The 25,070-nt window shown below is 31.1% G+C and overlaps 1 long non-coding RNA gene across 5 annotated transcripts; it reads left to right on the plus strand.

Moving 5' to 3' along the window:
• Window positions 1-10,607: 10,607 nt before the first annotated feature.
• Window positions 10,608-13,392, plus strand: LOC133675476 (uncharacterized). 5 transcript variants are annotated; one of them, XR_009835428.1, is made up of 4 exons: window positions 10,621-10,916; window positions 11,389-12,145; window positions 12,677-12,773; window positions 13,177-13,392. It is a non-coding gene; the product is annotated as an uncharacterized LOC133675476 (long non-coding RNA). The 5 variants fall into 5 exon arrangements; XR_009835425.1 differs by having other exon boundaries at window positions 10,608-10,916; window positions 11,389-12,792; XR_009835426.1 differs by having other exon boundaries at window positions 10,608-10,916; window positions 11,389-12,773.
• Window positions 13,393-25,070: the final 11,678 nt, after the last annotated feature.

The following is a 25,070-nucleotide window of genomic DNA, read 5'->3' on the forward strand; positions in this document are numbered from 1 at the left end:
GGATGGAAGAGATCCCACATTTATATTGGCTGGAAGAATTATATATCAGTAGTTTGTAATAATTTCTCCTCGTAATTTTCTAATGGATGGGGTCTATATTAGAGTTTTTTGGAAACTATAAGATGAATATTAATGAAAAGATAAATTATAAAGGCTGGAGATGAAAATTATTGAATCTGTAGGGGTCAGGATATGTTTACCGGACAATATGTATCAATGTGGCGGTATGGTCCTTGGGTGAAAACAGTTTAGTTTGGAATGGAGTTATCATTTTTGGTTTGGTTCGATTTGGTTTTTATTAAAAATAAGTAATTAAACTGAAATTTAAAAAAAAACTAAAACTGGTTCAAACCGATAGGTTTCAGTTCGGTTCAGTTTTTTAGGACAAAAATTAGTTTAAATCGGTTTGGCTCAATTTTTTCTGGTTTGGCTTGATTTTTTCTATTTTTTTCGGTTTGAGTTCGGCTCGGTTTGGTTTTTTTGGTTTCAGGCTTATAAAATTGAAACCGAACCAAAAATTTTAATCGGGTTTTTTTTACGGTTCGGTTTTTTTGGTTATTTGTTTTTTTATTTTCTCGATTTAATCGATTTTTCAGTTTTTTTACTCGCTTCTAGTTTGGAATCAGGGTTAAGTTGGGTTACAAGATATTATTTATTTTGTTTAAAAAATATTTTGAAAAAATTAGAAATTTTTTTTATTTTTTTATTTTAAATCAATATTTTTTATGTTTTAAATTTTTTTTAATATATTAATGTTAAATATAATTTTAAAAAATAACTATTACTGTATTTTTAAAATAGTAATAGAGAGGGTGACGGTGATGGAGTATTTTCAAGAGTAGTGAAGGAAGTGAATTTTCACGAATGATAGTATGCCATTAGTTTGAAATTTATAAGGTTCTTCAATTTTTGTGAGTTTGATTTAACGAAGAAAGAGGATAGGTGTTCAATTTTAGTGACTGTTTAGTTTTGAAGTTGCAATTATGTTTTCTAGTAAAAGGCATTCAAATTGATGTTTTCTACTAGAAAATATAAATGGCATGGTAGGTGTATAATCATGTAAAAACTATAGTTTTTATAAATAATTAAAGTTCTGAGTCGGTAAATAACTTATCTTATTGAATTGTTAAATGAATAAATAAGTAAAGATTAATTATCATTTTTTTATTAAAATAACTTTTTTTATTTTTCTTTTAATTCCTTGTTTTTAACTCGATCTGGTTAGATTGAATCAACTAAATAGCATGTTTAGCCGCTAAGTCACTCATGAATGCCTAGATTATTGACAAAAATAATTCAAGTTAAAAATCAATCCAACCAAGTCTTTAGTTGCAATTTTACTTAATAAACTTATCAAGACATGTTCAAACAAAATAGTAGATGCAAGAGTTAGAAAAATGTTGAATGTTACTAAAAATATCTTGACATTTTTTTTCTCTTTTTTAGGAAGAATAGAACAAAATATCTCAGTTTTTATAAAGATTCTTATTTATTTAGTTTGTTATATATACACACACACACTATTTGATTTCCATAAACTCATAATATTCATAAACATTAAACTAATTTAACCCATACAAAGATTTGACCAGTACAAAGTAGTTAAATTCTTTCTCTACCATCAAGATATCTTATTAATAAAAATTAAGTTTTTTGGGACTTTCACCTAGCATTTTTGTTATTCACAAATCACTATGGATTGAAAGAATGTTTTTTTTTTTAATTTTCAATTTAATCTTTAAACTTTTTCTTTGCATAATTGAGTCATTTTGAATATAAATTAGGACCTAATTCCATATTTTCTTAGAAGGAAGGGTTGGATTAAAAGACATAGAACTAAAGTGCAAAGGGAGGGTATAATAGATGGCATCTTAGAATTTTGATTGAAAAGTTTTAGTTAATCAATCCCTTTAATTTTCTGAAATTCAATTTTAGTATTAAACTTTGTTTCTCTTGTTTTTTACTCTTTTTTTTTATTAGAGGAGAGAGAGACTCTTTAAATTCCCGCGTGGAAAGAGAATTTCATTATTATCAACAACTCAAACCATAAAAACGATTAATTTTTGTATTATTGAGTTTCATTTCATGAAGAAAGTTTGACCTGGATGTTTTTCTTTCCTTCTCCATGCTAGAGGAGGTAGACCTAACCGTAAGAATAATTTTTTGCTTAGGATTGATTATTGTTATTTTAGTTGTTTTTTGTGGTCATGATATGTTTATCAAGGTGTATAATGTATTTTCTGGGTGTTCTGGATCAAAATAAGTTGAAAATGTGTTTATAATTGAAAAATCAAATCTCTGAATTTTTAATGACCCCTAATCATCGAAATTTACATAAAGCAGACGACATGCCGTATGTTGTCTTTAAAAAAGAAAAACAAAAGGACAGACCCAAACCCATAGGCTAGGCTAGAATGCCCACACATTTGGGTTGTTTTGTTTTAATACTAAGGCCCACAAAGATAATCTCCTTTTTTTTTTGTTATTTTATGTGTGGTTTTAAAAAAATTGACAAAACAAATCATTGTACCCAATTAAATCTATTATCTGGGTAATAGGTTTAACATGTTAATCCACCGCATCTGGGGTATAATTTGTTTTTCTTTTTTTAATGCTTTTTTTGTCCCTCAATTTTTTTAAAAAAATACAATTTCATCATTTGTTATCAATGATCTATTTTATTTATTTAACTTAAACCTAAAAGAATGCAATTTCATCCTTTGTTGTTAATGATCTACCTTTATTATCCCGGCCCCACGTGCTTATTACATTTTTTTGCTTTTAAAAAATATGTTGTTTCATACAAAGAAAATAGCATGCGCTTTATTATTATGTAATTGAATGAAAAAATAATTTTCGAGATAAAAATATTTATTAAATCCAATGACATGCATGACTTGTGTCAGGTGTTTTCTTGGTTAACTTGAGCTCACTTTGTTTTTTTTTTAATCAAATGCTATTTTTACCGATTTCATTCTTTAACATTAAGTTAATTTGGAATTGAACTTTTTAATTTGTTTTTTTTAGGATTATTCCCGTGAATTTTGGAGTTCAACCTAAATGAATCAAAGTGAATCAAATGTTTTTCCATCTAATTATTAAATTAAAATATCATTCAATTCATTGTTGATACTTTTTTTTTTAAGAAGACATGTCACCAATGTTTGAACATTTGTTTTTGCTATTTTAAAAAACTTGCTCTAACTCCTGTTACAACATTATAGGGCGTGACTTCTTCACTCTAGCCATAAACACAGTTTACTATGGATTGCTAAAGTGAAGCTATCTATTTACCCTTAAGTGGAAAAAAAGAAGCCTTAAGGTTAGGAGTGCTTTGGTATTTTCCACTAACCTATTGATCATTAAAAGATTGTTCGGGGGTGGCTAGGTCTTTTTTATTTTTTTTTGCATAGTAAAAATACTATTGTACCCTGAAGTCAACAAAACTTAGAATTGTGGACCAAGAGCTTTTTTAACTTTCCATAAACTTTCAAAGTGTAAAAATACTTCTTTACCCTTGGGATGAAAAAATTATATGGATAAGGGTTTTTTTGGTTTTCCATTATTCATGCACAATAAAAGTATGTTTGTGTCCTTAGATATGATATAAAAAAAATAGGTTTGCATTTAGGCTTATTTTTTGTACTTTCACATAAAATTTTTTTATATATAATTACTACGGTCATTGGAGAGTTTTGGTATTTTCACATTTATCTTTTCATTTTTTTAATCATAAAAGTTGTTAAAGCATGCTGGGTACATACTGGTGAGTGAGTGACATTTGTGTCATTTAAGCGATGCGTGTGATGTTACCTAGTGGCCAAACTTGACATTTTATTATCTCCTTAAATGTATCACCGTATCCTCTTCTACATGGTGTGACATGTGACGACGTATAGTGGTTAGATTGACGATTGTTTTTTTTTTCCCTTTTTTTTTCTATGTTCTACCAGGTAAAATGCATGATTTTCCTTTTTTTTTCAATTTCAATCCTTATATTTTTAATTTCTTATTTCCTTCTTATTCCTCTTATATAAGTTTTTTTTCTTCTTAAATTAGTTTTTCAATTACAATTTCTCATATGTTTTGTTTTTTATTTCATTCCTTATTCTTTTAATTTTTTTTCTTTCAATTTTATCCTTTAATCAAAGTTTTTGTTATTTTTTTTTCAATTTGACTCTCATTCTTTTTATTTATTTTTTCTTTTGTAAAAGCTATTTTTCAATTCAATGTAACCCTCCAATTGAAATTATTCGTTTACTCTTTGATTAATTTTCTTTTATTTTCACCTTTATTTTGTTAGATCCTTTTGTGTGATTGAGTTTTTTTTTCTAGTTTTATCTTTCAACATTTGATTTATTAAGAATTTAGTTTTATATGATAATATCATTCTGCATTAGTTTTTTTTTAAATACTAGTTTTTTTATTTTCTTCAATTTATTTTCTATAGATTTATTCTGGTCTCATGGCCTACACCACGAGTTTTTCATGTCTTTTTAGAATATATATATTTTTAAAAAAATTATTTTGTTTGTGTTTGATTTGCCAAGATATTATTGTAATTCATCTATATTTTTTTTGTTTTATATAAATGAATTTTATTTTTTAAAATAAAAAATATTCTTTTTCAAATAATATTTCTGATGTGTTCGGTCTTGTGTTATATTTTTTAGAGTGTGAGTGTATTCAGTCGGTTTCATTTATGTTTATCTTTTAGGTCACGAGTTTTTTACGGTGTGAATTTATCTTTTATTGATTTAAATAAATAAGTTCAGTAAATACATTCAAGTGAATATCTTATTTTGTGTGATTGATTATCTTGATCTACATTTATCTCTCAATTGTTTTGATTTCTCTTTGATTATTATTAATGATTTTATTTTTATTTATTTATATAAATGATTATCGATTTATTTAATTAGATGCTTACATGGATCTCTTGATTTACACTTTGAGGTTTTTATGTATAAAAACACATCAAAGTAGTATGTATATCTTGTATTTTTTTAAGGGGGGAATTATAACCTGCAGCGAAGCGCGAGTTAGATAGTTAGTATATCTATATATCATGTTTTGTTCTATTTTTTATTGTTATTTGAAAAGTTGGGTTTCTAGTTTCATCTATTTTTATAGAGTTAAGATGTTATAATAACAAATAAATAAAAGATTTAGTCGATAGTTACCGTGATTTAGCCAATTTAGCTAACAAGTGTTTCTAAAATGAAGTATGATACTTATGGCTTGGTTAATGGGGGAAAAAAATCTAATCATGTCAAATACAACCTGTACCAAAAAGTTTTGGAAGACGAATTTAGAAAAGGATTTGCTTAACATAAAATGCATTTCAAATACTATTAAATATAAAAAATTATTTTAAAAAATAATTACCTAGCTATACACTTTTAAATAACCTAGCTATACACTTTGTTATAAATATAAAATTTATGACATAATTAAATCCATATTATGTCGCAGTTAATTACAATGATAACATTATATGTTATATAGATGAAGTTGGAAAATTACAAATAGAAAATGACAGTATAGATGGCAAAGCTAAGCCAAAAACCATGCTTAGCCCCACCACGAAAGCCATCGACACCACCAAAATGCACTGCTTCTTTTCACATTTTCTGGCTCGTCTGGTTTAAATCTCTGAACAGCAACGCCATGCTCCTCCACACCCAGTCGCCTAATGCCAATTGCTGATATTGTTCTCACTTATTATCCATGAGGTGCCATAAGAAGGGGCCCATGAGCCGAGGTTAATAGGCATCTCAGCCCAGCTAAAATCTTTTAACTGAGCCCAATAGTGTCTCAGCCACCAGCCCACAGAAACAAAAAACTCGATGGAAAGTTAATGATTTATTCATATTGTGATATTTCCTTTTATATCAGCAAAATAACACCATCTTTTGAAGAAAAGCAGCATGAGACTTCATAGGGAAAAACTGAAGAAAATATCAGCACAATAACACAAAACATTATTATTTGCTCATGTGGTGGGATAATGGTAGTGAGCTAGGGTTCAAGTTCCCAATCGCTCAGCCTCATAATGCTATTTACCTCCATTGTCACCCCATCTCACAAATAAAAAACGAGATGATCAAGTATTGTATCTCAATCATTTAATTCAAAGCACCAGTTTGATTTTACGTTTCAAATTCTAGTTAGGTAAAATTTAAAATTTATTTATTTTTATATTTATGTATCATTTTAATTTGTTGATATAAAAAAATTTAAAAAAATATTATTTCATATATTTTAAAATTACAAACACTTTAAAAATTAAAACATTCAAAACACACATAATTCAAAACATTCAAACATTCTTTTATTTTATTTTATTTGGTGTCGTGCACAGCTGGAGCCGCTGCCCCTTTATATTCGGACAAGGACAGTTTAGTCAAGTGGCCAGCGCAAGGCGAAATGAATTAACAGTGTGAGAACTCTACATCTGGACCCCCTTGATAACGTCACTAGTAACAAGGGTCTTTAGACGGCCACTTTGGCTTCACATGTGCATAGAGGGCCCCCTTTTCCGCTCTTAATTCTCACCCATTTATAAGGGAAAAAACTAGGGGACAGGGAGAGATGCGTATCATCATCCTCGATGATCTTCCATGGATTTATGTTTATTTTTATTTTTATTTTATTGTTTGTGAGCATAATTTAACAGGAGCTACTGGCTTGCTTGTTTTGCTTCCCATCCTTCAATGGAAGGGACGTATAAATTAAATAGATATAATTGAACTAGATACATTATAGAAAAATAGGATTTTTTTTTAGATCAATATGGTGTTTGAATCAGTTTGTGCATCTCAACTAATTATACAAACCTTAAAATTAATGAAATTTTTTTTTGTATAGAAATAATTTGATAAAAAAACCCTAATCCTTTAGATACAATTTTATTAAAATTGAATTAGACGACAAACAATTTTATTATTAGTAACGGAGTTGTTATAAAATAATTTTTTTAAAAATTAATTTTTATAGAAAATAGATTATTATAAGATGAATTATTTTTTGATATTTGATAATATAATAAAAAATAAGTCGGGAAATCCAGTATTTAACTATGTTATTATAAAATAAACTATAAAATATATTTTTAATTTTTTTTTAATATATATATATATATATATATATATATATATATTCTACACCATATTTTTTATATCCTTTAAGCATTAGCATTAGAAAATAAATATAAACGCTTTATATCAAAACATAGTTATGCATAAATAATTTGCTTTAACAATTTCAATTCTCAGCACCTCAGCCACACGAGTGGCTTGAGAATTTTTAAATACAGAAATGACAAAAGAAAGGGTTTCACAAAATTGCCGTAGAAACGCACTTCAAGGTTTGCAAATGCAAATAATAGAATCGATCAGAACTAGCTAGTCTTTTATTAAACTTAAACACGACACAGAATCTATTTGTTATTAGATGCTTCGAAATCTTGATGAACTTGTAAAAGAAGTAGTTGAGCTATCCTACGTGGAAGAAGAAGCTGACCCCCCCGAACAATGAAAAAAGTCTCGCCGCTCCAGTTGAGGCGGTGGTAGGCTTTTGACGTGATGTAATAGCCGACAGACACATCACGTACTTTCCTATGTAATAGTGATCTCAGCCACCAGCCCACGAAATATTTTTTTTTAAAAAATAAAAATTCTTGTCTATTAAGGATTTACTTGTGAACTTGTTTTGCTTAAACCAAACTAAGCCAAGTTTTTGTTCAATTAGAACATGGAACTATCCACTAAAGAATCAACTTGTCAACAGGCTTCGAAGAAAAGGAGCTTGTTTGATACTGTGATTATAAGTATTTTTTAAATAATTTTATGTGTTAAAATATGTAATAATGATGTTTTTTAATTTTTTAAAAATTATTTTTAATAACAGCACATCAAAACGATTTAAAATATACAAATTATATTAAATTTTAATAAAAAAATTAAAATTTTTTAAAAACACGAGTTAAATCACATTCCAAACACTACTGTGTAGGAAAAAAAAAAACACAAAACTTTATTATTTATTTGCTCATGTGGTGGGATTATGCGCCGTGAGATAGGGTTCAAGTTTCCAATAGCTATCAAGTGTCGTATCTCAAGCATTTTTATTCTTTCAAATTCATTTTTATTACACCATACATATCAAAACAATTTAAAAACATAAAAAAAATAATTTTTAAAATTAATTAAATTTAAAAACCCAGCCAAGCACTTGAATTTTCAAAATAAATGTAAACACCATGTCACACTGACTAAAAATTTGTTTATTTTATATTTTAAAAATATATTTTTTAAAATTAATAAATTATGCACGCAAATCTTATGGAACATGCATAAAAAATTGAGTGAGCAGTTCTGGCTTGTACATGAGCTTGAATTTGGAAATTTTTTTATATCAGCAAAAAAGGGTTTATATCTTAAAAAATACCGTATAAGTTAATAAACAATGAATTAGTTGAATAAACAGTTCAGCCAAATTAATCATATTAATTATATCTATTTGTGTGTGTGTAGAGTATCATTTTTAAAAAAATATTTTGATTTACATGAGAGTTTTCATGCACAACCACCAACTTTCAATATCACATTTTCTCACTAAATAGATTCTACATAGAATTAAATAAGATAAAGAAACGATGTTTATATTTAATGGATTTTGCAATATATCAAAAATAAAATATTGCAATACAGTACTATCAAAACAATACACTTCGATAATATCAGGCGTATAAGATTGTATATAGCAATATAATTACAATAGCAAATATATATGTCAGCAATTATTTAAATTGAACGAACAGCATAACCGAAGCTTAATGACTGGTTAATTAATTATTTGTATGCGATTTGTAGATAACACGTACGCGCGCTTTTATTTTTCCTAAATGATCTCTAGAGTTGGATGCTTCCTTTTGCGTGTTAGGAAGCATCGAATTCTAATACAAGTCCTGTGTGCTTGTCCTTGAAAGGAGTTGGTTACAAAAATAACTGTCCTAATCATTCATGTCATGAGAATATTCTACTAATGCTCGTTAGCGCTTTACCACTAAACACTTTATAATTTCTCAGATAACAAAAATAAAAATAAAAAATCCAATGGTCTTTATAATTTCTCACTTAAAAACGGGTTTTATATTTGATCTTTGATATGTCATGAGAGTATCCCATAACAGTACCAGAATATTCCATCAGTATTACACAAAAAAATAAAATAAAAACACATTTCTATAATATACTAAATTTAAGAACTCCTCCAAGCATTTGAATTTCCAAAATACATGTAAATTAACACCCCCGTTACATTGACTCGAGTCGAAAAAAAGGCCCACCAAACGCCCACCAAACGCCTCTTGCTTTACCTTACCTCATTACGGATGTTCCAGGGCAGCACTATAAATAGGTGCTCGTTATGCTCGACGAACACAGCACTCAAAATCTTAATCCTCTCCACCTGTTCCTTTGGTAAGTCACTTGGTCTTGATAAATGGCGAGATTCTCAAAGGTACTCAGGAAGACTGATATTAAAAAGAGACTCTCAGTGCCGACCGGGTTTCTCAGTTCTCTTCCATCTTTTAATGCTGGTGGTCATGCTGTAGATTTTCAAGCTGTAGATGGAAGTGGCCGTGTTTGGACCTTCAGATGCTCAATTCGCAGGAATGGACATCCAAAACCAGTTATTTCAAAGGGTTGGCTCGCTTATGTTCATAGCAAGAGCCTTAAAGTTGGTGACAAGGTCCAGTTTTTAAAGGAGAAAAACGACGCTGGCGCCAAAATGCATGCTTACGAGATTCGGGCTGAGAAAGAAATCAAGATATTTGGTGCTGTTTTCGGATATGCACCCATAATATAGCCCCGTTTCCGTGCACTAACTAGGGCTAATAAGAGTAGTCTGCTTCTGACTCGGCATGACTACATAGCTATGCTGTTGTTTTGCTTGTTCTTGTAACGTTCTCTACATCTTACCGCTGTTTCTATATTTCGGTGTTGTCAACTTGTGTTATTATCAAAGTACATAAATTTTCAATTTGTTCGTGTCAAACAGTGTGATTGTGAGGCATTTTACTCTGTCTCAAACGGTGATTCAAGCTCCATTTCTAATTTCTTCTTTTCGCAAGAGGGGACGACTTCTTTTGTTCGTTTTTGTTTTACTCCATGTTCAGTTCTCCCCTTAATTTCTTTTTCTAAACCAAGCCGATAGATGACAGAGGAGACGATGCACCGAGCAGGCAGAAGAAAAATGAGAGAAGGGTGCTGCAACGGAGAAAGACTACAACGGAGGCAACAGCACCATCACCAACAAGCGAGTTTCTCACCGATTAGGAGGTGGCCAATCAGTCAACGTCACTTTAAATCAGCATCACCACCAGCAGAATCAGGAGGTCTGTCACCACTGGAGAGCTGGAAAGTGCAATGGATTCTCATGTCCGTCTCTCCACCGTGAACTTCCAGCACCGCCGCCGCATGCGTCTGTGAACGAGGGAGGTGGGGGAGGAGCGAAGAGAGGGTTCATCGGGAATGATTCGTCGTCGTTCTCTTGGAGGGGGTAGTAATAGTAATTATTGCATTAGTTGGGAGCACTTTGGGCATAAAGATTATATTACAGGGGTAAAAAGGGAAAGTGCGGAGAAAGCGTGTACTAATTGGGTACAAGGGACTTGAGATTTTGGTGATAATTGTCAGTGCAATATTTGCTTTCTTGGGAGCTTATGTGATTAGTTGACTCAATGTGATTCTTTAGTGTTTTGTGTAATGGGTTTTTGTGGGTTTTGGATTTGGTGATTGATTTAGGGGGTTTTGATGCGAGCCGTGATGCATTGTAATCTGGGGCTGATAAGCTTTATACAGGGAGTAAAGATGAGACTGTTAAGAGTTTGAGGTTTTCAGTCTGGACAGGTTTGAGTTTTACTCTTTTCAGCTGGGATTTTAGCTAATATTTTCAGTTGACATTGAAATTTATGACTGTGATTGAATTGTAATGTGCTGTTGATTTGAGCATTGGTGTTTCAAATTGATGTCTCTAATGTTTGTATTGGATCAATTATCCAATTTCTGTTAAAGCTAAGACTATGATTATATTGAGATATTTAAAAGCAAGATGCGAGTTGCTTCAAGCTTCAATATTTTCTTTTCTGTAGTTTTTCCTTGCGGATACTGCAATTTGAATTAGATATTTGCTTGAGAGAAGAAAGTTATTTTTATCTACTGCTTTTTAAGACTATGATTTTGTTGGCCTTCCAAATGTTGTCAAGGTTAGGCAAGCCTTTCTCATTGTTTTTTTTATCACTCCAAACCCAATTTGTAGCAATGCTTAGAACAAATTTACCTCCATGGGAGTGGCTCTGACACAGTTTTTTTTTTTTTGCAGGCATGGAGTGCACAGGTGTATGCTTTTTTCGTGGGTAATTACTTGTTATTTGCCGGTGCGCAAGTGATCTTTTTCTTTCATGGGCTTGTATTATCCTTAAAAGTTCTATTGATTCTCATGTTCTCGTATCGAGACCTATTATCTCATTTCTGCATCAGTTTGTTTCCTTTGGTGCAAGGAAGCAGGGACATTAATAAATCAAAGCAGGGTCATTTTTTGTGGTGGTAGGAGAGTTTGTGATGAAACTCGTCAGGGAAGAATATTGATGCAGTGGCAATATACATCGAATTTAGTTGACAGCGAGGCGCTTGAGGTGAAACTTTTTCTTTTTTTGGAATTCTTGAAGGCAAAACGGTACAACTCTACTGCCAGTTTTCCAGCTTCACTTTGCTTTAATTTCACTGTTGTTTGTGCTTGGATTTTTACCAGTAGCTGATGATTCAGGAAAAACGATGTGTGTGTGTGTGTGTTTCAATCATCACTAAACGGCATGTTTATTAAGTGCTAAGATTGCTCAAACTTCTACTACAACGCTACGCTTCCACTTTCCTTTTCAATATGCATTTTGATGCCCTTCCCCTGTTGGCAGCTTTCCTTTTCAATAAGCATTTTGATCCCCTTCCCCTGTTGGCAGCCTACACATAATACGATAATGTTTATTAAGCCCGCTGTTACCTTATGAATATGATAATGGTGCTTTTCTTTACCTTGGCCGCATTCTTTACCAGAGTTCCACTTCTTAGGATTGTCAATTGAGGTGAGTTTAACTAAAATTTCTTGCTTTGCATACTATGTTTTAAATTTTTCTTGTGACATAAAATTAGTCCAGAATATTACTGGTGCAGAATCATGCTTGGATTTGGTTGCAAAATATCAGACTGGTAATGATGTTGTCTGTTAATGGCCACTAAGAGGATCATTTTCCTTAAAGTAGGTTAAGATTTTTTTCAGCTAAAGGGAATTATGGGAGATGTGTAATTTACAATTTTCATATTCTAAACCATATTTGAAGCAAAAGTATCAATTGAAATATATTATTACTGCGCAAGCCACAAAATCACTAAAATATGAAATCTTAATTGATAAAAACCTTAAATGTTTTTCTTTGCATTACTAACTTATTCATCTTTTAATTTCAGAACAATGTTTTGGATCTCTTAAAACATGCACTACCAGATACCTTTTAGTTTTGGAAAAAAAAAAATTCGCTGTGAAATTTTCTTCAACTCTTTCTTGCTTTCCGCTTGACGATCAAGTACTCACTTCCTCTCTCTCCCTGCTTTACTAGTTTGGTGCCAGACCAGTGGTGTCTTAAGCCATGGTATCATTCATCCCATAGCCATCTTTATATTGCGTACGTGCACGCTTCTCGTGGAAACTCTCAGGTACAGTTATCATCCATAGGTGAGTACTTTCCGTAGTCTACCAGATGCTCACACACTGCCATGGACACTTGTCTCTACCCCCACAGTAATTAGCCAAAAACTTGTCATTTTAGTTGTCTTTTGATCTTTCAAAATCAACTGTGTAAATTAGCATGAAAGAGCATTTTATTCCTTTTGGTATTCATTATCGTATACACATTTGCGTTGGCGATTCAAACCATGATTTTTAGATTCATTTTCCTACATTTTTCACCTATATATAGACCGTTGATTCATGCTATCGCTGCGCGGGCACCAACACTAGTTAGTTAACAAAAATCTAAAAGAGCTCGGAGTGTGGCTTTTACCTGGATTCCAACAGTAATTTCAACCTTTCAGTTTCTCATTTTGCTTTTTACTGCAGATTCAATCTCTCATCCTTTGCTCTCTTTTTTCTCCGTATATGTGGCTTCTCCTCTACCGCATCCCCACTTCTCTTTACCTCAGATCGCCTTTTTCAATTCATCTCCTTCTTTTTGTAAACCAGATCAGTGGAAGAGAGAATAAGCACAAAGTTGTGGAGAGAATGATGAGGTCAATGGTATTTTTAAATCATTAACAATAATTTTATTTGCCGATCCATGAGATCTGATTGGATTGCCATAGGACCTGGTGTCAATTCAAATTATATGTTTGTTTAATTTAATTATATGATAAGCATGTAAATATCATAAACATAAAATCAAACGGAAAATTACAAATAGAAAATGACAGTATCTGAGTGTAGATGGCAAAGCTTAGCGAAAAACCATGCGTAGCCCCACCATGAAAGCCATCGACAACACCAAAATGCACTACTTCATTCACATTTTCTGGCTCGCCTGGTTTACATCTCTGAGCAGCAACGCTTTGCTCCTCCACACCCAGCTGGTTTAAATCGCCTAATGCCAATTGCTGATATTGTTCACTTATTATCCCATGAGGTGGCATAAGAAGGGGGACATGAGCCGAGGTTATTGGGCATCTCAGCCCAGTGAGAAATAATAAGACGAAGCTAAATTCTCTTAACTAGGCCCAATAGTGTCTCAGCCACTAGCCCACAAGCCCACAGAAACATAAAACTCGATGGAAAGTTAATGAGTTATTCATTTTGTGATATTTCCTTCTATATCAGCAAAAATAACACAATCTTTTGAAGAAAAGCAGCATGAGACTTCATCAGGAAAAGAAAAATGAAAAACACAACTTTATTATTTGCTCAAACATTTTTCTTTAATTTCATGCAACCATCTCTGGACACTCAAACAATTTTTTTATTTTTATTTTGTGTCATGCATAATAGAGATATTTAAAAGTATAATTATGATTTTTTAAAAAATTTATTTTTACTCATGAATATATTAAAATTATATATTTTTTATTTTTTTAAAATTATTTTAACATTAATACATTAAAATAATATGAAAACATTAAAAAATTATTAATTTTAAATAAAAAATATAAAAATTTTAAATTTTATCAATAACATTTTTAAAACACAAAAAATAAAATGCAAAAACAATCAGCAATTTGACTGTGTTTGTTTTCTGGAAAGTAGTTTCTGGGAAACCACTTTCCAAACTTTCCTGTGTTTGTAAAAAACCATGCTTAGCCCCACCACGAAAGCCATCGACAACACCAAAATACACTGCTTCATTCACATTTTCTGGCTCGCCTGGTTTGAACCTCTGAGCTGCAACGCTATGCGATAAAATTGAATAAATTAAATTAAATATTAAAAGATAAAATTTTAAAAAATAAAAATAAAAAAAATATAGAAATAAAAAAAGTAAGGACAAAAAATAGATTAAAAAACAAACGCAATAAAATTAGAAGGGATGAAATTACAAAAAAAATCAAGACAAGTATAAAACACAAAAATATAGCAATCAAAAGTAAATGGACAAAACTGGATAAAAAATCAAATTAAAAAAAATGCTCATGGATGAAATTGAAAAAAAAAACCAAACTTAAAAAGAATTAAAAGCCAAATAAATAGTCATTAAAAAAATGAGGGTCAATATTAATAAAATTACAAACTGGGAGACACAATTATTTTTTGGAAGGTTACATGCAAATTTCTAAGCACGAAGAGAAAAAAAAAAGAAGAAAAAAAAATTTCATCGCAACCCAACATGACCTTCTTTGTGAGGACGCACCACATTACCAGAAAGAGAATGACTCTTTAGTCCCAATGCCGCTGTAGAAGTAGGATTTTGGTAGCTAAACGGGTTTTCATGCGCCATCTAAATGGCATGGGGTTATCATACGCTGACATGTGCATTACATATATAAATAATTTTTTTTATAATAATATTTAATAGTTTAAAATTATCAAATAACCCCTAACCAAATTATAAAATAACAACACAATCAGATATGAAAAGATTAAGATACTCTTGAAATTAACCTTAGTTTTTTCCAGATTCCTATGTTAATTTTGCTGTTTCACTATTTTATAAAAAAGAAAAAGACGGAGAAGTCCTTTTGTGCAAGTCCATTTTTTCTCTCCGAAGGGATATGATTATAACTTCACTGTGTATTTTTGTTTTGAAAAGACTAAAAAAATCCTCTACAAAGCTTAACATTTATTTGCTTGCAAGGACAAAATAATCATTACACTATAATTTAAAAAAAAAGGTGTTCAGAACAATTTATTCCAAATCAAATTTGCAAGATAATTGTACCCCAATTGCACACACGTGTAATCAATTTTTCTTTCGAGGGTCAAAATATAATTATAATGCTGCAATGAATAGGAAGATGTTTCTAAAAGATACAGAAAATCACTTATGCCTTTTAATATTTTTTTCAATTGAATTCCTATAGATCAAGATGTTTTTTTTAAAATAGTTAATGGAACGAAGCATTATAAAATTATAAGATTACGGATATTATGATTTGTATTTCTTTTTATTATTTAAGAAACTACCAACTCCTTCAACTTTTCCATGTAGAGTTGTTGATTTCAAGTTTAAAAACTTTAAAACAAATACTGGAAATATTTTTCATTTCCTTTACATGAAAAAAATTTGAAAAAAAATCATTTAAAAAAAAAAAACTTTCATATCATGCAGAACCCTCCGTTCCCATTTATCCAAACACAAGCAATTCATAGCATTTACAAAGATGATGAAGTGGTTTCGCGAATCATTGACTCGGATATATCATGTTCTATTTTAAACTGTTCTTCGACATAGATAAAATCATAGAACATTTGAGCTTACATTAATCCTCTTACAAAACATTTGTTACTGACTTAGCCATGCACTTCGTACATGTGTGCGGATTCACATGCATCATTAATTCAAGCAAACACTCAAATTAACTCTGAACTAAAACAGCCTAGGGTTTTATTATATTCCTTCTCATAAAATATTTTATTTATTAGAATAGTATTTTGTTTTATATTTTTCTCAATTAATATTTTGTTTTTGTTTAATTTTATTATTTAATATTAGATTTATTTATATTTAATTATCATACTCTTATGATACGGATTCCAAGTTTGACAGATTAACTTATTTTGGCAAGTTAACTTACTTAACTCAAATTCTTTTTCTTAATAAGTTTTTTTCTTCCAGATTTATTTTTTAATATTGATTTGATTAAGAATTAAACTTCATGATTTGTTTTGTTTATTTTTCATTATATTATCATAATATCTTGACACAAGAATAATGCTTAGTGGATTAACCTGACTTAACTCGGGTTATATTTTGCATCTTTTATTTTATTGATTTATTTTTATTTTTATCATTTAACATTGGATCGGTTAGAAATTGAGCTTTATAATTTATTGTGATTTGCTTTTTATAATAATATCTTGGTCTTAAGATCAAGGTCACGATTTTTGGTATTCTTACCCTGGTTAAATCATGTTGTTTTTTTATTTTCTTTCTAAGATGCTATATTAGTTTTATTACTTGGGTCACGAGTCCTTCAATATTGGACTTGCATTTGATTGGGTTGTCTTTGTCTCATGATTCAAGTCGTGGGTTAACCTAATTGATTCATTTTCTCTCTCTTTTTTTAAATGATTTTTTCTAATTTCATCAATTAATATTGTGTTTAATTGTAAAATAAGCTTTATGATTTGTTTTTGTTTGTTTTTCATTAAGTTATCCTGGTCTCATGACTCAAAAAATAACTCAAAAAATATTAAACTTTCAACGAAAAAAAATATATCGGTAATTCCATTAACTATGTAGGAGTTATTTTATCAAAAAGTTATAGAATGATTAAAAAGTTTTAGAACTTTATAACAAAATTAATGATGAAAATTATATCGTCAATCTTGGGATTTTATTAGCTATTTTATCAGTAATGCTTATGTTTTGTTAATGAAAAAACAAGAAAATATTGTATTGGTGATTTAATTATTGATGAAATGGCCAACAAAAATTGATAGATGTTTTTTTTCTTTTCTTTTGACACCAATATTATGCTTATATAGAGACTTAATGTTCTTGGCAAAACGTAACAAGGCAACCTCCTTCCTTGACCTTCTTAAAACAAAAAGACCTCCTTTCTTGATATCTCAAGTTATTTATAAACTGAATTTGATCTTAATTAGTCTCTATCGGTACATTTGCAAGAGTAAAAACTTTTTAAGGATTTCAAATTTGAAACATCTTCCGAGGAGAGAAAGGTGTCAAATGTTAAGTGGTTTTATGTTAATTTCCCCCGTTTACATCAACTCAAAGGTCTCGTCCGTCAATCAACTTAGGTTGGATCCATAGTATCATGTGGAGTCCCGCAAAATGAGACATAATGCACTAATTTGAGACAAATCATATAACTCATGTGAACAGGGAATTGATGTGGCCAGCAAACAAATTATAGATGCCAACTACATGGTAAGCTCGATCCCTAGTATTCCAGAACGGGTCCGATTATGTAACCGTCCACCACTTAAATATGTCTCTGTTGACAACAACCCCGAGCCAATCCTCTTCATTGCGCGTTCAAGGCGCAAAAACATTCTTCATGCCTTGTAATAAGAACGCTCGCACGCCCTCTTTAGACTTTACTGTATTTTTTGTTATGCTAAGAACTAATTAATTGAGAAATCATGGAGTTACTGCTTCTCAAAACTACCTGACACCTGTTGTAACCCCATTTGCCAGCCTTAAGCTGTCATCACAAAATCTCTCTCTCTCTCTCTCTCTGCCTTTTGGGATGACTTTTCCCTTTGCAGGCCCCGACAATGGCATTGTGATCGGTCATAGAAGGACGCCTGGAAAGGTTTCCAAGACTCGGTTGGAACTCAAGTTCTGACAAAGTAATAAATATCCCATCTTTCCTCCTGTTTTTTAATTTTCTTTTCTTTCTTGTTTCTTCTCCTTTTCTTTTTAAAAAAGTTAATCTAATCAAATTAAATTAATATTTAATTATTTAAATATTAAAATTTGATGAACAATTATGATATTGATTAAAAAAATTAAAAATTAAAAATCAAATCATAAAAACATGAGACTCCAAAAACTTAAATCAACAAAACCAAATACTAAATTAATATGGAAGTTAGAAAACTCCAAACCAATCAAAATTTTATACAAATAAAAAGGGTACACCTCCTTTCCAACGTTAACTACAAATATGTCGAATTTGCCGTGCATGATGTGGGTCTCACAACAGATAAAGCGCCTCCATAATAAACTACAAGACAAATAAGCCTTCCAATCATATCACTGGACATTATGCATGGTTGTATGGAATTTGACAAGTCATAGTTTGAGTCCATGTCAGAGAACATGGCTGCCTAGTGATCAATATCCATGGGACAGAAGTATCTAAATGAAATAACAAATGAAGAGTGCAACTGAAATATTTCCAGACACTATGCCAAACCAGCTTGAGGCATTCCAATCTTGGTGCTTCAAATGTATTCTCTAAAATGGTCTCAAACGACCAAAAAAAAAAAAAACTTTTGTTTCAAAAAATAATTTTTTAAAAAACACGTTGGTGTCTAAAATGGTGATTGCTCAAGGACGTGCCTGTACCAGTCATTAGAGAATGGTGATTGCTCAAGGACGCGCCTGTCAAATGTATTCTCTAAATTAACTTTATACTCAAAAATAAAATAACAACACATTTTTATATACATTTCCAAAATATATGTAAACATCGCAGTTACATTGACTTGAGTCGGAAAAAAACAAAAAAAACCCACCAAATTAACACGAATTAACCGGCATCTTGCTTTGTCCTTACCTAATTACAGAGGATCACCATCTCCATGCATCATAATAAATAGAGGCACACACAGCACACAAAACCTCAGCCCTCTTCAAGTGCTCCTTCGGTCACTTACTTGGTCTTGATAAATGGCGAGATTCTCAAAGGTCCTTAGGAGGACTGATATTAAAAAGAGACTCTCAGTGCCGACCGGGTTTCTCAGCTCTCTTCCACCTTTTAATGGTGGTGGTTATGCTGTAGATTTTCAAGCTGTAGATGGAAGTGGCCGTGTTTGGACCTTCAGATGCTCAATTCGCAGGAAAGGACATCCAAAACCAGTTATTTCAAAGGGCTGGCTCGCTTTTGTTTCTAGCAAGAGCCTTAAAGCTGGTGACAAGGTCCAGTTTTCAAAGGAGAAAAACGAAGCTGGCGCCAAAACGCATGCTTACGAGATTCGGGCTGAGAAAGAAATCAAGATATTTGGTACCGTTGTCGGATATGCACCCATAATATAGCTCCGTTTCCGTGCATTAGGGCTAAAAAGAGTAGTCTGCTTATGGCCCGGCATGACTAAGCCTAGGACTTCTCAAACAGGGCTTGTTTTTGGTATTTGTATTTAACAAAAAAAAAAGGTTCAAACCTAGCTATGTTGTAGCTGTGCTTGTTCTAGTTCTTGTTTGTCTACAGGTTACTGCTGTTTCTATATTTCGGTGTTGTCAACTTGTACTATTATCGAAGTAAAATAAATTCTCAATTTGTTCGTGTCAAACAGTGTGATTGTGAGGCATTTTACTGTGACTCAAGCAGTGATTCAAGTTCCATTTCTAATATTTTCTTATCGCGAGAGGGCATGGTTTCTTTTATTCATTTTTTCTTACTCCATGTTCAGTTCTCCCCTTTCTTTTTCTATGCCAAGCCGACAGATGACAGAGGAGAGGATGCACCGAGCAGGCAGAAGAAAAAAAAGAGAAGGATGCCGCAACGGAGAAAGACTACACGGGGGAAGCAACACCATCACAAACAAGCGAGTTTCTCACAGATTAGGAGGTGGCCGATCAGTGAACGACAAGTTAAATCAGCATCACCACCAGCAGAATCAGAAGGTCTGTAACCACTGGAGAGCTGGGAACGGGGGAGGAGTAGCGAAGAGAGGGTTTACGGGGAATGATTCATCAACGTTTTCTGGGGTTGGGGTAGTAATAGTAATTATTGTAATAGTTGGGGCACTTTGGGAATAAGGGTCATATTATAGGGCTAAAAGGGGAATTGTAATTTTGGTGATAAGTGGTGGTGCAAAATTCGCTTTCTTTGGAGCTGGGAGCTTAGGTGATGGGTTGACTTGACTTGAAGGCCATCAAAACTTGATTTTTTTTTTTTTGTAATTCTTTAGTGTATTGTGTAATGGGTTTTTGTGGGTTTTGGATTTGGTGATTGATTTTGGGGGTTTTGATGTGATCAGGAGACGCATTGCCATATGGGTCTGAAGGATGAGACTGTTAAGAGTTTGGGGTTTCCAGTCTGGACAGGTTTGAGTTTTACCATTTTCAGCTTGAATTTTAGCTAATATTTTCAGCAGACATTGAAATTTATGACTGTGAATGAATTGTAATGTGCTGTTTCAAGTTGATGTCTCTGATGTTTGTATTGGATCAATTAATTTCTGTTAAAGCTAAGACTATGATTATATTGAGATATTTAAAAGCAAGATGCTAGCGGGGAGTTGCTTCAAGCTTCAATATTTTATTTTCTGTAGTTTTTCCTTGCGGATACTGCAATTTGAATTAGGTATTTGCTTGAGAGAAGAAAGTTATTTTTATCAACTGTTTTTTCTTCACTCGTCTAAATGTTCAGTGACAAACTTGCTTTATGGATGTTGTTGTTGCCCCTGTTGCTTTGGCAATTTTGGGGTCTGATTAATCTTGGTGGTGTGTTTGGTTGTGTGATTAGTGAAGGTCCTTGGGTTTTTGTTGGTCTTCCAAATGTTGTCAAAGTTTGGCAAGCCTTTCTCATTGTTTTTTATATCACTCTAAACCCAATTTGTAAACCAGATCACTGGCAGAGAGAATAAGCAGAGAGTTGTGAAGAGAATGATGATAGTGCTGCCGATCGCTTCTGAATCTGTGATTTTCATTCTAGAAAAATATTAGAGATTGGTGGGTGTATATGACAGCGATTTATTTTGGAAATGTTTTAAAATAATTATTTTTTTATTTTTAAAAACCATTAGAATAAGAACTTGGCAACTCAGTAAAAACGTGTTAATGTTGTTTTTTGTTAACATGTGGTTGCACCGTAAATTTTAACGAGTCCCACAAACCAACCTGTGTTTCAAATATAACCATGTTCAATACTCATTGTGTAAAAAAAATTATTATGTAAAACCCTTAATTCTCCCCTTCTCAATATTCATCCAAACACGAGGAGCTCATATCAGCATTTACAAAGATGAAGAGGTTAATTTCCAAATAGTACGAATCATGGCGCATTTTGAGTTATTTCGTTAACAGGGATAAAATTCATAGAAGAGGTCGGTCTACATCAAGTATATATCTTTAGGAAAAAGATCTCTTGAATAATGTCATCTTACAAAACTCTTGTTACTACTGACTTAGCCATACACTTTCATATATGTGTAGGTTTCATCGGACATCATTAAATCCATATTATTTCGCAATAAATTACAATGATAACATTATACTGTTATACAAGACTTTTTGCAGCATGAATTTTGGGAAATTCCAAATTGAAAATGACAGCATGTGAAACTTAACAAAAATATTTCCATTTCATTTTATTATCTTTCTTAAAATATTTCCATTTCATTTTATTTTTATTTTATTTTATTTTATCCCGGTCAAAGCTTGGATTACATCTTACAATATTAACAAAGCCACCGGTTAAGTAAAAATTAAAATCAATTAAAATTAAAATTTAATCCAAATCGACGAGCTTCCATTTTTAAAGAAGAAAAAAAGTCCAAATTTTAATGTGTGGTAGGCAAGTAGAAATCATATTGGTGTTGGCAAGAACTTCTTATCTAACGATAACAAATTATCTTTTGCCACCTGTCATACACAGCCCGATCGTGGAGGATTCTCCAAAGTCCTCGCGTGTTTAAAGTCAAAGATGATGATGTAGGACACTCGTCACGACATCAGTTTTCCAGCTGACAACGACTTTTGCATCCACTCTCTCCTCTTTTGTCGAAAGTGAGACTCGGAGACAATAACCACTTATGATATGTCATAGATTATATTTTTATAAATACCTCTTCAATCAATTTTAAAATCTCACGTCTTTATTTTAGTTTATCCAAGTTTCAGGTTAGTTTGTAATATTTTAATTAATTTTATAAATTTTAAAATTAATGACCATATAAATTTTCAATAGTTATTATTATATTAACAATCGCAAAATTCAAATAAAAAAATAAACTTTTTAATCCAAAGTTTTTATCTAGTTATTAAAATCTCACTTCTTGACATCACACGATCGGGCTGTTTATGACAGGTGGCAAAAGATAATTTGTTATCGTTAGAATATATATATTCTTTTAGGTGATTCCCTAAACGGTGAGGTACTCGACCAATTGGTGACCGCTCTTTCATATTTTCATCGACATCGTGTCCCAGAATTGGCAATTGCTAATTTTGCTGAATTTTCGTGTCCCAAAATTCATGAATTCTGCCCGAGAAAACAAGCGGCGGCCCTCTCTTTCGATAAAAACACATTTTTGTAATATACTATAAAAGCCCCACTGTTTACCTTGATCGAAATGACAAAAAGAAAGAAGACAAAAAGGGAAGAAAACTACCCATAATCTGAACCTTCTTTTTATTAATACGAGTTTACTTTTTAATTTTAAAATATATTAAAAAAAATATTTTGTTTTAAAAAAATTATTTTTAATATAAGACGTTAAAATAATATAAAAATATTAATTTTAAATTAAACAAATAATAAAAGCCACAAGCATACACGAGGCACGTAACACCTTGCATCTAAGCCCGCCTTTATAAAACATCCCTTGAATGATGTAAACTCACTCCAATCCTCTTACAAAATACTTAGGGATTCTTATGGCATCATTAATTGAGGCAAGTATTTCAAATCAACAAAATTAGGAGATATAATTATATTGTTATCTCACAAATAAAGAAGAAATGATCAAGCGTTGAGTGAGTAGTTTGAATTTTCAAAATAGAGATGTAAACACCTTACACTGACTCGAGTATTGTTTATTTTTATATTTTTTAAAAAATTTAATAAACTATGCTCGCAAATCTTCTTGAACATGCATAAAATTTGAGTGAGTAGTTCTGACTTGAACTTGAACTTTAATTTGGAATGTTTTATATATCAACGAAAAGGGTTTATATCTTAAAAAAGCCTGTATAAGTTAATAAACAATGAATTAGTTGAATAAACAATTCAGCCAAATTAATCATATTAATTATATCTATTTATTAACCTTAATTATCTACTATAAAATAAAATTAACATGACATTTTTTTACTTTAAAATATATCATTTTTTTTTGGTTATAAATAGAAGTGATTTAGTTCATGGAATAGGTCTATATCAAGTATATGTCTTTACGAAAAAGATCTCTTGAATAATATTATCTTACAAAACTCTTGTTACTACTGACTTAGCCATACACTTTCATATATGTGTAGGTTTCATATAACATCATTTAATCCATATTATTTCGTAATAAATTACAATGATAATTTTTTTATTTTTTGGATTCGAGAAAATTTCACCCTCTAGAAAGCATATTTTATGAGTTTAGGTGAGTGAGTGAGTAAAATCCCGACTGTTTCAAACTCTTACAAGAAATGCACGTCCTAACTTAAACTATACTGTTATACAAGACTTTTTGCAGCATGAATTTGGAAAATTCCAAATTGAAAATGACAGCATGTGAATATAGATGGCTAAACTTAACAAAAACCATGCTCCATGAAAGAAAAAAACAGAAAGCCATCGACAACACCAAAATATGCTGCTTCATTTATATTTTATAGCTGATCTGGTTTATGGGGCAGAAGTATAATATAAATTATTTTTTAAAATGATTTTTATTTGAAAATATATTGAAATAATATTTTTTTATTTTAAAAAAATTATTTTTAATATCAGTAAAAATATTAAAAAATATATTTTTTTTTAAAATTTGAAATTCTAAAAATATTGAATTTTTTTTTAAAAAAAGAACACGTTGCCTCACGTTTCTTAAGACGCCCAATCTGCTGCCCATTTCTTTTGGGACAATGACAATCAAGTCAAGCTGCCAACGCAAACAAATCTATGCGAACGTGCGTGGTTAAAGTAAGGAGTAGCTTTGACTTTTCAACTTCGTGCGATTCTTTAAGGTATGGTAAAAAAAGTTTTTTAAAAAGTTTTTTTTAATTATATTAATATAATATTTTTTATTTTTTAAAAATTTATTTTTAACTCGAAAATATTTAAAATTTTTAATTTAAAAATAAAAAAATCAAAATTTAATTAAAAAACCAAAAAACACAAATAAATAAATAAGAAAAAAGGAATAGAAAGACTTTAATAAATGAAGTCCTATAAAAATGAATATTATTTTTATAATTATCTTGTTTCATTGTACATGCAGCTTTTGATAAAAGCTGAGGAAGCTTCTATTGACTCAGCTTTTATTTTCCCTCAAAGTCAGAACACATTTTCGCTTCGGTTGATAATAAATTGTCGACATCAAATATTTTTAAGCTTATTTTATTCAAATAAGAACCTCTTACACGTGCGTCCCTGTGACTAGCTGCCGAGTAAATCGGGGTACAAGGCTGCACAACGACAACGAGGTCGAAGTTTTCTGAAGGTTATTTTTAGAAAAAGAATTTTAATAAATAAATATAGAAATCATTTTAGAAAGCAGAATAAAAAGGCAATGCCAATCAAGAAATGGCAAAAATCATATAAAAATGTGGGGCACGAGTAATGATACGCTGTCATTGTCAGTCCGAATAACGTAGGTGTTGCCTTTTGTGCACCGACTCGAACGAAATCAAGGTTTCCCAAACATGAGGACAATCATCACACTGTTCATAAACTACAGTGGAGTTA

Source organism: Populus nigra, chromosome 16 (genome assembly GCF_951802175.1).
Source record: "Populus nigra chromosome 16, ddPopNigr1.1, whole genome shotgun sequence".
In the NCBI taxonomy this organism is placed as follows: Eukaryota; Viridiplantae; Streptophyta; class Magnoliopsida; order Malpighiales; family Salicaceae; genus Populus; species Populus nigra.